General features: G+C 39.4%; 1 pseudogene across 1 annotated transcript; it reads left to right on the forward strand.

Moving 5' to 3' along the window:
- The first annotated feature begins 5,598 nt into the window (after positions 1-5,598).
- LOC111145980 lies at positions 5,599-6,696 on the forward strand (annotated as a pseudogene). Its single transcript, XR_002640512.1, has one exon. The product of XR_002640512.1 is annotated as a hypoxanthine-guanine phosphoribosyltransferase pseudogene (transcript).
- Positions 6,697-11,132: the final 4,436 nt, after the last annotated feature.

Raw genomic sequence — 11,132 nt, forward strand, 5'->3', positions numbered from 1 at the left:
CAGCCACCAATGGGAGGCAACATCCGCTCCAGGCGCAGGCCCCACTGGTTCAGCAGCTGCCTGTCCCTCATGCGACCTCTCACCCGGAGGCCGTTTCCGCAGGTAACGGCAGAAGTCCCGCCTTCCACGCTGGGCCCTGGGGGGCCGAGGCTAGTGTGCAGTGCGTGATTCCCTCGAGGCGGTGGGATTTGGGTCTCTTGCTTCTGGTTCCCCCCTGTCTGTTTGTCCCTCCTCCGTCCTTCATCTTGGAAGCGGGAAGCGGCTCTTCCTCTTCCCAGCTTCCAACCCGTCCCAGGCAGGCAGGTCTCAGCGTAGATGCTGTGATCACCTCAGAAGAAATTTCTTTGCCCTTTATAGCCGCTACGGTTCTGGGGTGTCCGAGCCTCAGGGCTTTTTGTTGTTATCCAGCCCGCAGCCCTCGAGCTGGGTCCTGGCCGGAGCACCGCTCGGCCGCAGATCGTGGCTCCTAGCCATTCTGTCGGCTCTGCTCTCCCTAGCCACCTATATTTATTTATACCAGGCTACTTCACATTAACCTACCCCACGGTAAGTCACAGGGCTGGCCAAAGTAACTGCCTCCTCGCCCCGAGTCCCCACCCCGGTGTGGCAGCCCTCTCCTGAAGAGCTTACTAATGCCATCGCTCCCACCTTGAGATGTACCATTTTTCTAGCTCTCCTTCTCTGCTCATCTTTTTTTTCTTTTCTTTTTCTTTTTTTTTTTTTTCCTTTGTGGCCCCGATTATCATTATCATTTATCATTTGGTTGTCATTTGCAAGGTCTTCCCCGTCCTTTATTCTTGATACCTTTCTAACTTCACTCTTCCTGGAAAAGGTCAGAGTGTGCTTGAACCCATTTGATAGACAAAGACTTTTTGAGATTGCCTTTACTCTTGTATAACAACCTGTAGCAAAAAATAATAGACGCTGCTATTTACTGTAGACTTACTATGTGCCAACCATTGTTTGGTTTCCTATGCCATTCGGCCCTTACAGTTTAATACTTGAATTTCCCGTTTTCCAGATGAGAAAATTGGGACTGAAATATTAAATAAGTAGCTTAAAGTCATAGAGCTGGTGAGTGATGCACTTAGAATTGATATCCAAGTCCGCTTGGCTTCATAGCCAATGCTCTCAGTTTTGTTCTTTTTTTTTTTTTTTTTAATGGTTCATTCAGCAAATCTTTTTGGAGGACCTGCTATGGACTGATACAAAATATTTTGAGATCTTACAAAAATGCATGGGACTTTATCATAGGAACTGATGACTCCAGTATTTTTCCACTAAATGTATTCTTGAGATTCATGGTATTCATCATACCTTGTCCAAATAGGACTGAAACATCTTACACAGGGTTTACTAAGATGTTCAGCTTAGGAGTCAGTACTCAAGAATTTTTCCTTTCTCCTTCACTGCTTCTCAAAGGTTATGCTGGTGACTCAGGATTGACTATTGAAGTTGCATCACCCATCTTACAACAGGGCTTGTAATACTGCCGTAATACTGACCCTCTGTAGTTTGCATCAGTCCATTATTAAGATAGAAATTACCATCCAGCCACTTTCCAGCTTCATATAATTTCAAACAAACTTTGTATATGTAACATCTATTTCCCTTAAAAGCAAAGCTCTCAGTTTCAGCCTTGTCATTGATAGATGGCGTAATCTTTTGCAACTCTTGTTCCTAAGATTTAGATAAGTGATATCTGGCTAACTCCCAAAGGGAATGAGTATATTGGTGGTTGTAATATCTTTTTAAAACCAAGTATATTAGGTATATGTTACTGTATAACCCAAAGTGTGGTCTTTTATGGATTGAATAGAAAAATGCATAGATAAATCTAGTTTCCTGAATGTTAAATGCCAATAATAGTATTGGTGCCAAATTATCAGTACTTAACTAAGCACTAGACACTTTGCTAAACACTTTATGTGCTTATCTTTCAACTTTTATGAAAGCATTTTTTAAACCCTTATTTTAGAGCTAAGGAATGTGAAGAAGCCCCAAGAGGTAAAGAAACTTGCCCAGGAGATTACACAGCTAAAATAGAGAGCCAGGATTTGAGCCTTGGCAATTTGATTTTTAATTTCTGTGGTTTAGATTATCATCCTGAGCTTTGGGTTTATAAGATTTATATCTCATTTAGGGTATAGAGTAGTTACATAGTTTACAAATATTTTGATGAGTGTATCCCATCAAAATCTACAATCTACAAAATCAAAATCTACAATCTACAAAAGTCTACAAATGTAGAGTTTTATCCAGTAATTTAAACCAGCTCGTTTGGCTTAACGCTCTTATGGGTAAGAAAATAGATTTCTATTTCCCATCTGATCTCAGCTAAGCAGAGTTGGGACTGATCAGGATTGGATGTCATTTAGCTCTTAAATCTTCCTTTCTGAAAGGGAATTATACGCATACAACAGGAAGGAAAAGGAAAAGACTTATGTAATTGACAAATTGAATGTTTAGACCCTGATAACTGAGAATTTTCCACATCCTCTGTTGGGGAGAATATTCAGCTAAAAGATAAGGTACATGACCTTGGGGAACAAACCTACCAGAGCCTCAGTATTTTTATCTGTTGTATGTCAGGGATTTCTGTCCTGTTGGCTTTAGCAGCTTGTTTCAAGGATCAGATAAGATACTGTATATAAAAGTCTGTGGGAAGTTGTAGGGTAATAGGAATGCTATTAATCATGTGACTATACCATGAGAAGAAATTTTAGAAGCTCTTCAAGAAACCCATCTCGTGAGAATGAATTTTCAAGATTTCTTTCAATGGGAAATAATGTATGGTAATTATGTTGAATTTGACATATTTTTGGAAATATTTTTTAAGTGCTCTAATTACTCTCTTATATGGTTAGATAGATGTCTTTTTTATTAAGAGACTCAGCCCTTAGAACCCTGAACTTCCCTTTTCTTAGAGCATTTACTTCAAGAAAACTCTGATTGTAGGAGTGCCTGGCTGGCTCAGTCAGTAGAGCATGTAGCTCTTGATCTTGGGGTTGTAATGTGAGATCTTGGAGTCCCACACTGGGTGTAGAGGTTACTTTAAAAAAATAAAATCTTAAAAAAAAAAAAGAAAGAAAAGAGAGACTGGGCCTTAACTTTTATTAAACAAGTGAGGAGTAAAACAAAAGTATCTTCCTGACACCTGAGCCAGGAACAATACTAGGTATAAATCATGTAGCTTTTTTGTGTGTGTGTGCGCTTTTGAAAGTGCAATGTGTTATGCAATTAGTTTTCTTTGTCTTGACTTTTTTTTTTTTTAAGGGTTTTATTTATTTGATAGAGAAAGGGAGCACAAGCAGGGGGAGCTGCAGAGAGAGAGGGAGAAGCAGGCTCCCCACTGAGCAGAGAGCCCAACGAGGGGCTTTTAGGAACCCGGGATCATGATCTGAGCTGAAGGCAGATGCTTAATCGACTGAGCCACAGAGGTGACCCTTGACTTTTTAAAAGAGAATTTTCTGATTAATAGGGAACCCTCCCCACACACAAATGAGAAGCTACAAATAGTGCATCTTCTTCTTTTTTTTTTTTTTAAGATTTTATTTATTTATTTGTCGGAGTGAGCACAGGCAGAGTGGCAGGCAGAGGCAGAGGGAGAAGCAGGCTCCCTGCTGAGCAAGGAGCCTGATGTGGGACTCAATCCCAGGATGCTGGGATCATGACCTGAGCCGGAGGCAGCCGCTTAACCAACTGAGCCACCCAGGCGTCTCAATAGTGCATCTTCTTTACTTCCCCCGCTCCCCTGGTGGAAGACATTTAGGAAGGCATGCTGTGTCAGATAGTGTGATTGAGAGAAAAGCACATGAGGTTTGGAAGCATAAAAACTAGTTATAGTTCTATCACCGAACTAGCTATGATTAGGGCAAGTCATTTAATCTCTCTGAGGCTCTGTTCAGTAGTGTGTGAAATGTATACAATTTTGCTTCCTCACAAGGCTGTTGTTATGATAAAGGTATTTTATTGTTTTTTTTAAATTTTTAATTTTTTTTTTTTTTTTTTTTTTTAAGATTTTTATTTGAGGGAAAGCAGGCCAAGTGGTGGGAGAGACAGAGGGAGAAGCAGACTCCCCTGTGAGCAGGGAGCCCGACGTGGGGCTCCATCCCAGGACCCTGGGACCATGACCTGAGCGGAAGGTAGATGCTTAACAAACTGAGCCACCCAGGCGTGCCTGTATTTGATTGACTGAAGCCTTTTCATTTTACAGAGAAAATATTTTAATTTTTCTTCTGTTTTAAATTTTCTGTTGAAGTAAAATAAGCTACTAAGTATAAAGAGCTACCTCTATAGAACCTGAATGATATTTGAGTGACAATATGTATCCTAAATCTCTAAATTTTTAAAATAGGGGTGTCTGCCTGGCTCAGTCAGAGGAGTGTGCAACTTCAAGCCCCACGTTAGCTGTAGCGATTACTTAAATAATAAATGCTTAAAAATAAATTGAAATAGGAAATTATGTATGTGGTACAAAATCCAAAGGGTACAATGTATAATATACAATGAAAATAAGTCTGCCTGCCACCCTATCCCAGCCTTACTCCTCTACTGGTAAAGATAACCACCATCACCACTTTCTTGTGTAGCCTAGAGAGGTTTTATTCATATTCATATGCAGTGTGTGTGTGTGTGTGTGTGTGTGTGTGTATGTGTGTGTGTATTCCTAATTTAAAAATAGTGATGGAGAATGCTACATACATGGTTCTGTTTTCATCCAGTTAGCTATATTTCTTGGAGATTGTCACAAATCCACTGCCTCTTTTTTTTTTTTTTTTTTTTAATGGCAATAGTAGCTACCCTTAATTGGATATTTACTATGTGCTGGATGTTTTACATATCTTAACTTTTTTTTATTATAAATTGCAATGTGAATACAGAAAAGTACATGAAATGCAAGTATACAGTTTAATGAATAGTCATTAATAATATTTGTTATTTAATAATCTATAATTTTAAATATTATATGCTATACCATATATAATAAATGCTATAATTATAGAATTAAAAACATAAAAATAATTTTATAATTTAATCAATAAAATAAATCCCTAGGTATTCAATGTCCAAATTAAGAGAATGTTGTCAGCACCAAGAAGTCCTCACTTTTTCACCCCATCTGATCCTAATTCCTCTTCCATAAAAAAGTTAACTTTTCTTTATTGTTCCAGTCTTTAGAATTTTACCATTTATCATATTAGCTTCTGTCTTAATTACTATAGCTTGATATCCAGTAGAACATGTTCTTCCACCTTAGGAGTGTCTTTTGCTTTTCTTGGTACTTGTATTTCCATATAAACTTTAGAATTAGCTTGTCAAGTTGGCAAAACAAACCTATTATATCTTGTTAAGTAAGAAAAGTAAGTTATTTAACAGTATGATAATACTATGCCATTATTTTTAAATATGCTTTATAAGGTCTTAAATCTCAATTTCTATATTCTAGAATTTTTTAAAAAATTGCATGAATTTAGTATTTAATATTTATTGGAAATTAATAATTTTGTTTTTAAATGATATATTATGTTACTTCAAGATGATGAAATGTGGCTATTAAAATTATTGATACCTATGATTTTCAAAGAGTAAATTGTAAGTATGTTACTTTTTTGTCTACTTTTCTTGTTATTTAAAAAAAAATCCCTGTTTATCTATCAGGAATTTACTGAGCTTGAAAAATCTTTAAGAACTAAAACTAAAAGTAATACAGAAGAGAACTGCCCTCAGTCCACGCACCAGCCAGCTCCGTTATGGCAACCCGAAGCCCCAGCATTGTGATTAGTGATGATGAACCAGGTTATGACCTAGATTTATTTTGTATACCTAATCATTACGCTCAGGATTTGGAAAAGGTGTTTATTCCTCATGGATTAATTATGGACAGGACGGAACGGCTTGCGCGAGATGTGATGAAGGACATGGGAAGCCATCACATCGTAGCCCTCTGTGTGCTCAAGGGGGGATATAAATTCTTTGCTGACCTGCTGGATTACATTAAAGCACTGAACAGAAATAGTGATAGATCCATTCCTATGACTGTAGACTTTATTAGACTGAAAAGCTACTGTAATGACCAGTCAACAAGGGACATAAAAGTAATTGGTGGAGATGATCTTTCAACTTTAACTGGAAAGAATGTCTTGATTGTTGAAGATATAATTGAAACAGGCAAAACAATGCAAACCTTGCTTTCCTTGGTCCAGCAGTATAATCCAAAGATGGTCAAGGTTGCAAGTTTGCTGGTGAAAAGGACTCCTCAAAGTATTGGATACAGACCAGACTTTGTTGGATTTGAAATTCCAGACAAGTTTGTTGTAGGATATGCCCTTGACTATAATGAATATTTCAGGGATTTGAATCATGTTTGTGTCATTAGTGAAAGTGGAAAAGCAAAATACAAAGCCCAAGATGAGAGTTCTGGAAGCATCTAGAGTCCCATTTAAATCAATAGTAAAATGGTTAAATGTTCTAGTTCTGTGGCCAGCTGCTTAGAGGGGCTTCTTGCGTGTATCTTCTAAGAATTTTATCTGTTTGGTATGTTTGTTAGAAATGTCATTTGCTGCATTCCTAAAGTCTTTATTTGCGCTATGAGCCTCTAGAGTATCAGTTCTGTTTGGGTGGATTGTTTAACTTATGAATGAAAAATCTCTTCAACCACACCACTGTTGGATGAAAATATTGAAATTGTATTTGTCGGAAACATTTAAAGAGAAGATATATTCATTTTTAATTGGCATTTTAATTTTTATGTATTCAGGAAAAAAACAGAAGTGATTGAATATTGTTGATTATGCCACTGTGTTTAAAGAAGCAGTCAGTTTTTGTATCAATGACAGCATTTAAGAGGCATTGTTTTGTTGGATAAACCATGTGTCCTTGAATTATTTTAGTGTTTCAGTAGTATTAACTGTATTTTTCTGCTTGTTCAGATTATTTCTGGTGAATCTTTGTCAACAGTTTATTTTAAATACAAATCAATAAATTCCAAAATACCTAAAACAATAAAAGTAATACGAGAGAACATCAAAGGTCAGTGAAAGATAAGTTTAAGATACATTACATTGGGGTGCCTGGGTGGCTCAGTTGCTAAAGGGTCTGCCTTCAGCTCAGGTCATGATCTCAGGGTCCTGGGATCGAGTCCCATGTTGGGCTCTCCACTTACTGGTGACTGCTTCTCCCTCTATGACCTCTATTGCTTTCACTGTCTCTCAAATGAATGAATAAAATCTTTTAAAAAAAGATATAATTACATAAAGATATTTCATACGTTATAGTCATAGGTTAAAACGAATACAAGTAATATACCAAAATGTGATGTTGTGTTAACATGACAGCTCCCATCAGTCTGGACATGCCCGATACTGATAGAAAGATAAAGTATTTTTTTGTTTTGCTTTGTTTTGTTAAGGCTTGAACTCATGACCCTGAGATCAAGAGTCGGGCACTTACCAGCTAAGCCACCAAGACACCTTGGAAGGATGAGGTTTATAGTAGATTTCACTGTGCTGAAGTACAAGTTGCCTAATTTATGACTCTGTTCTACAGGCGTCTTTTTCCTCATTTTCAATATTCTCAAGTTTCAGGCTTTTATCTGTTGCCCTCAACTTAGCCAATAAATAAAAATTCTTTAGCAAATGTTACAAAATCATATTGACTGAATTGCCTGGGCCTTGGAAGAATCCCCAGGTGAATGAGGAGCCCTAAATCATAATCTCCATCAGCTTCATAGTATCTCCATCTCTGAATGCTGCTACTATTTCTGAGCCTGCCAGTGGGGGCCAGTGTAGGACAACCAAGGGCCCAGAATATGGAGTAAGGTTATGCTTGTAATCTTGTCCTTTGCTTGCAACTGGGCTGTTCAAAGGGCAAAAAGCATTTTATAAATATCTTCCACCTGTGCCAAACAGCTTCCCTGCATGTGTTTCCGGATTTTTTTGTTGTTGTTTTACAGATTACCAGAGCTTTAAAAAAAAAAAAAAAAAAAAAAAAAGTTTTCCCTTAAATATTTTTTGAACTATGTTAAAAAAAAAAAATCGTTAGTTCACATTTTATCTTTTTGTTATTCAGAATGTACAGTCAACCTAAATGTCAAACTCAATAGGGGATGCCAGATCAACTATGGTAGGTGATACTATGGAAATAGTGTGCAAAGTTTCAAAGCTGAGGTAGATTTTTATGTAGTGATATGGAATGAAGCTCAATTTATTTTTAAATGAAAAGAACAGAATGGTATGTACAACGTGATCCTATTTGTGTTAAACCCCTCCCCCACGGTCTAGACAGATACCTACCACTGACAAGAGTGGCTCCCTCTGGGTGGAATTGGACAGGAATCAAGAGGATTTTCTTGACTTCATTGTATACATCTTTTAAGGTCAAGAATTTCTGTATTACTTGTTTGAAAATGAATTTTAGGAAAGAAATTTAGTGAATATAATGGTTCAGTTAGCTTTTAGCATTGAATTTTTTTTTTAAAGAGTTGTACTTATTTTGAAAGAGAGAGAGCATGAGCAGGGGGGAGGGGCAGAGGGAGAAGAAGATCCCACTGAGCAGGGAGCTCGATTTGGGGCTCCATCCCAGGACACTGAGACTATGACGTGAGCCAAAGGCAGATGCTCAACCAACAGAGCCACCGAGGCACCCCAGGAACTTTTTTTTTTTTTTTTTTTAAATTCTGAGTTTGTCAATGCGCTCTGATTCTGCAGCAAAGTAGTTTTATGGAGAGTATGGAGTTAGAAATCTGAAAAAAAGAGCTCTAATCAAGATCACTATGAATTTCGTAACTACGGATATGTAACTTCATGTCCGTGTGTATCAGGGAAGGCTGAGAGGCGTAGTGGAAAGAGCTTTAGCCAGGGTTCACTCTTTATTCATCCCATTCATTAAAAAAAGGGACAAAAATATGTATTACATCATAGGTGGTATGCCAGGTTCCAGAGGGACAGTGGTAAATAAGATGGGGTTCTGTGCCCTCCGAGGTCACTTTATTGATTTTGAGCTTCTGTTCACCTCTTGAGTTCATTTCTCCATCCGTAAAAGGTGTCGAGAATACCACCTGCCACATATTCCACAAGAATTACTGTTGTAGAGGCACCTGGGTGGCTCAGTCGGTTAAATATCTGCCTTTGGGTCAGGTCATGAACCCAGGGTCCTGGGATCAGGCCCCATATCCCGCTCCCTGCTCAGCCAGAAATCTGCTGCTTCCTCTCCCTTGGCTCCTCCCCCCGCTCATGCTCACCATCTCTCTCTCTCTCTCTCTCTCTTTCTGTCTCTCAAATAAATAAAATCCTTTTTTAAAAAAAGAATTACTGTTGTAGTGATCCATTGTTCTAATGTGGGGGTTGTGTTCCTGGGGTGTGCTGTGGGGGGAAAAAATGGAAAGCCTTTTAGTTCAACCTCTTGATTTACAGATGGCAGAGTAGGGTTCAGAATGATTGACCATCCCAGTGCTCTTTCTACAAACCTCAGGAGCTTTTTGCAACTTTTAGGGTCCTTTCTTCCTCTCTCCCATGGCAAGTGTGCTCCAAGCTCATCTAGAGTACTCAGTGTTAAGTGAAAGCAAACCTTGAATGTGTTCAGGTTTTGCTCAGGCTGGGTTCTTCCTTAGCAATCCATCTTTATACCTTAGCTTATTATTATGATCCTTAATCTGTGTGAGTTATCCTCATGGTCCTTTGGGCAATGCTTTAAAACAGAGCTTGTAAGTAGTCTTTCAACTGAATTCCTGAACCAGTTGAATGACAATATGATAGTCATAATACCTGACCAGCTAACTGTAGAATGCTATCATGCTAATAAAATGAGGCAATAAATAGCAAATTTTGACAATTTTTAAGTGTAATACATCAAGGAGGATGACTAAATGGAAAGCAATGTGGGAGCTGATTCACATTTGAAATAGCTGGAAAACTGAATATTACTTTTTTTTTTTTTTTTTTTGGTCTGGAGAGTCCCAGTGATGGAGGATATAATCGTTGTTTTCAGTTTTTTGAAAGGCTGTAAAATGGAAAACATTGTATATTGTTCCAGACATCAGAACTTCTAGCACTGGAAGGAGGTAAAAGGGAAGCCGATTTCACCCAAGGCAGAACTTTCTAACTTTTAGAGCTGTCCAACAGTGGAGCGGGCTATCTCACTTGAGATAGCTCCCTGAAATTGGAACTGTGGAAATAGAAGTTGGAAGAGGGGGCGCCTGGGTGGCTCAGACGTTAAGTGTCTGCGCTCTGGTGGGGTCATGATGATCTCCTGGGGCTGGGATGGAGCTCCAGGTCCAGCTCCTGGCTCAGCGGGGAGTCCATTTCTCTTTCTTCCTCTGGCCCCTGCTCCTGCTCTCTCTCTCTCAAATGAATAAATAAAATCTTAAAAAAAAAAAAAAAAAGGAGAGAAAGTTGGAAGATCATTGCATGGAATGTACAAGAGCGAATTCCTGCCTGGGCAGGAGTTAGACTAATAACCTATAACGTGTCTTCCAATTCTAAAGTTTCTATGACTGTTCAGCTCCGTTAACTTGACGTTTGAATATACCTGAGTTATTTTTGTAAAATAAAATTTTATCAGATAAATCAGCCAACTTAAAAAACCGTATGGTCAAATTCACAGTAAGTAAAAGGATAAAACGAGGACTGGGAAATCAAGTTTAAGACTGAAAATCCCGATACCATTGAAGGCCACTTGCAAAACTTTTAACAGAAAGGTGGAGGTGATGTGTCTGTGCGTGCGCGCGCGCGTGAGTCGAGTCATGTGTCCGGGGCAAGAGACACTTGTAACCGAAGATGTTAATGTTCTAAATTCTTTTACTTTACACGGACTTGCACAGGCGTGTTTTTCACAGCCAGCAGCAACCTGTGCAGAAGCAAGGTCGCGGGTCAGTTGAGGAACGGTTTTCCGGAAGGTGCTTCGCGGTACCGCAGATGCCCCTGAAAGCTCCAGCCGGTGGCCGACCGTGCGGGCTAAAACCGGAGGGCCGCTTTGGCCGCCCGCGCGAACCACCAGTCCCAGGGGCCCCCGCGGCGCTGCGCACGCGCCATGGCGTGGCGGCAGCGCCGCCGCAGGACGCAGGGAAGCCAGCTAGCTAGTAGTGGCGGCGGCGGCGGCAGCGGCGGCGGCAGTTCGCGGCGACGGCGACGGTT

The sequence above is a fragment of the Enhydra lutris genome, unplaced genomic scaffold (assembly GCF_002288905.1).
Source record: "Enhydra lutris kenyoni isolate GAN:26980312 unplaced genomic scaffold, ASM228890v2 scaffoldscaffold13, whole genome shotgun sequence".
Lineage (NCBI taxonomy): Eukaryota > Metazoa > Chordata > Mammalia > Carnivora > Mustelidae > Enhydra > Enhydra lutris.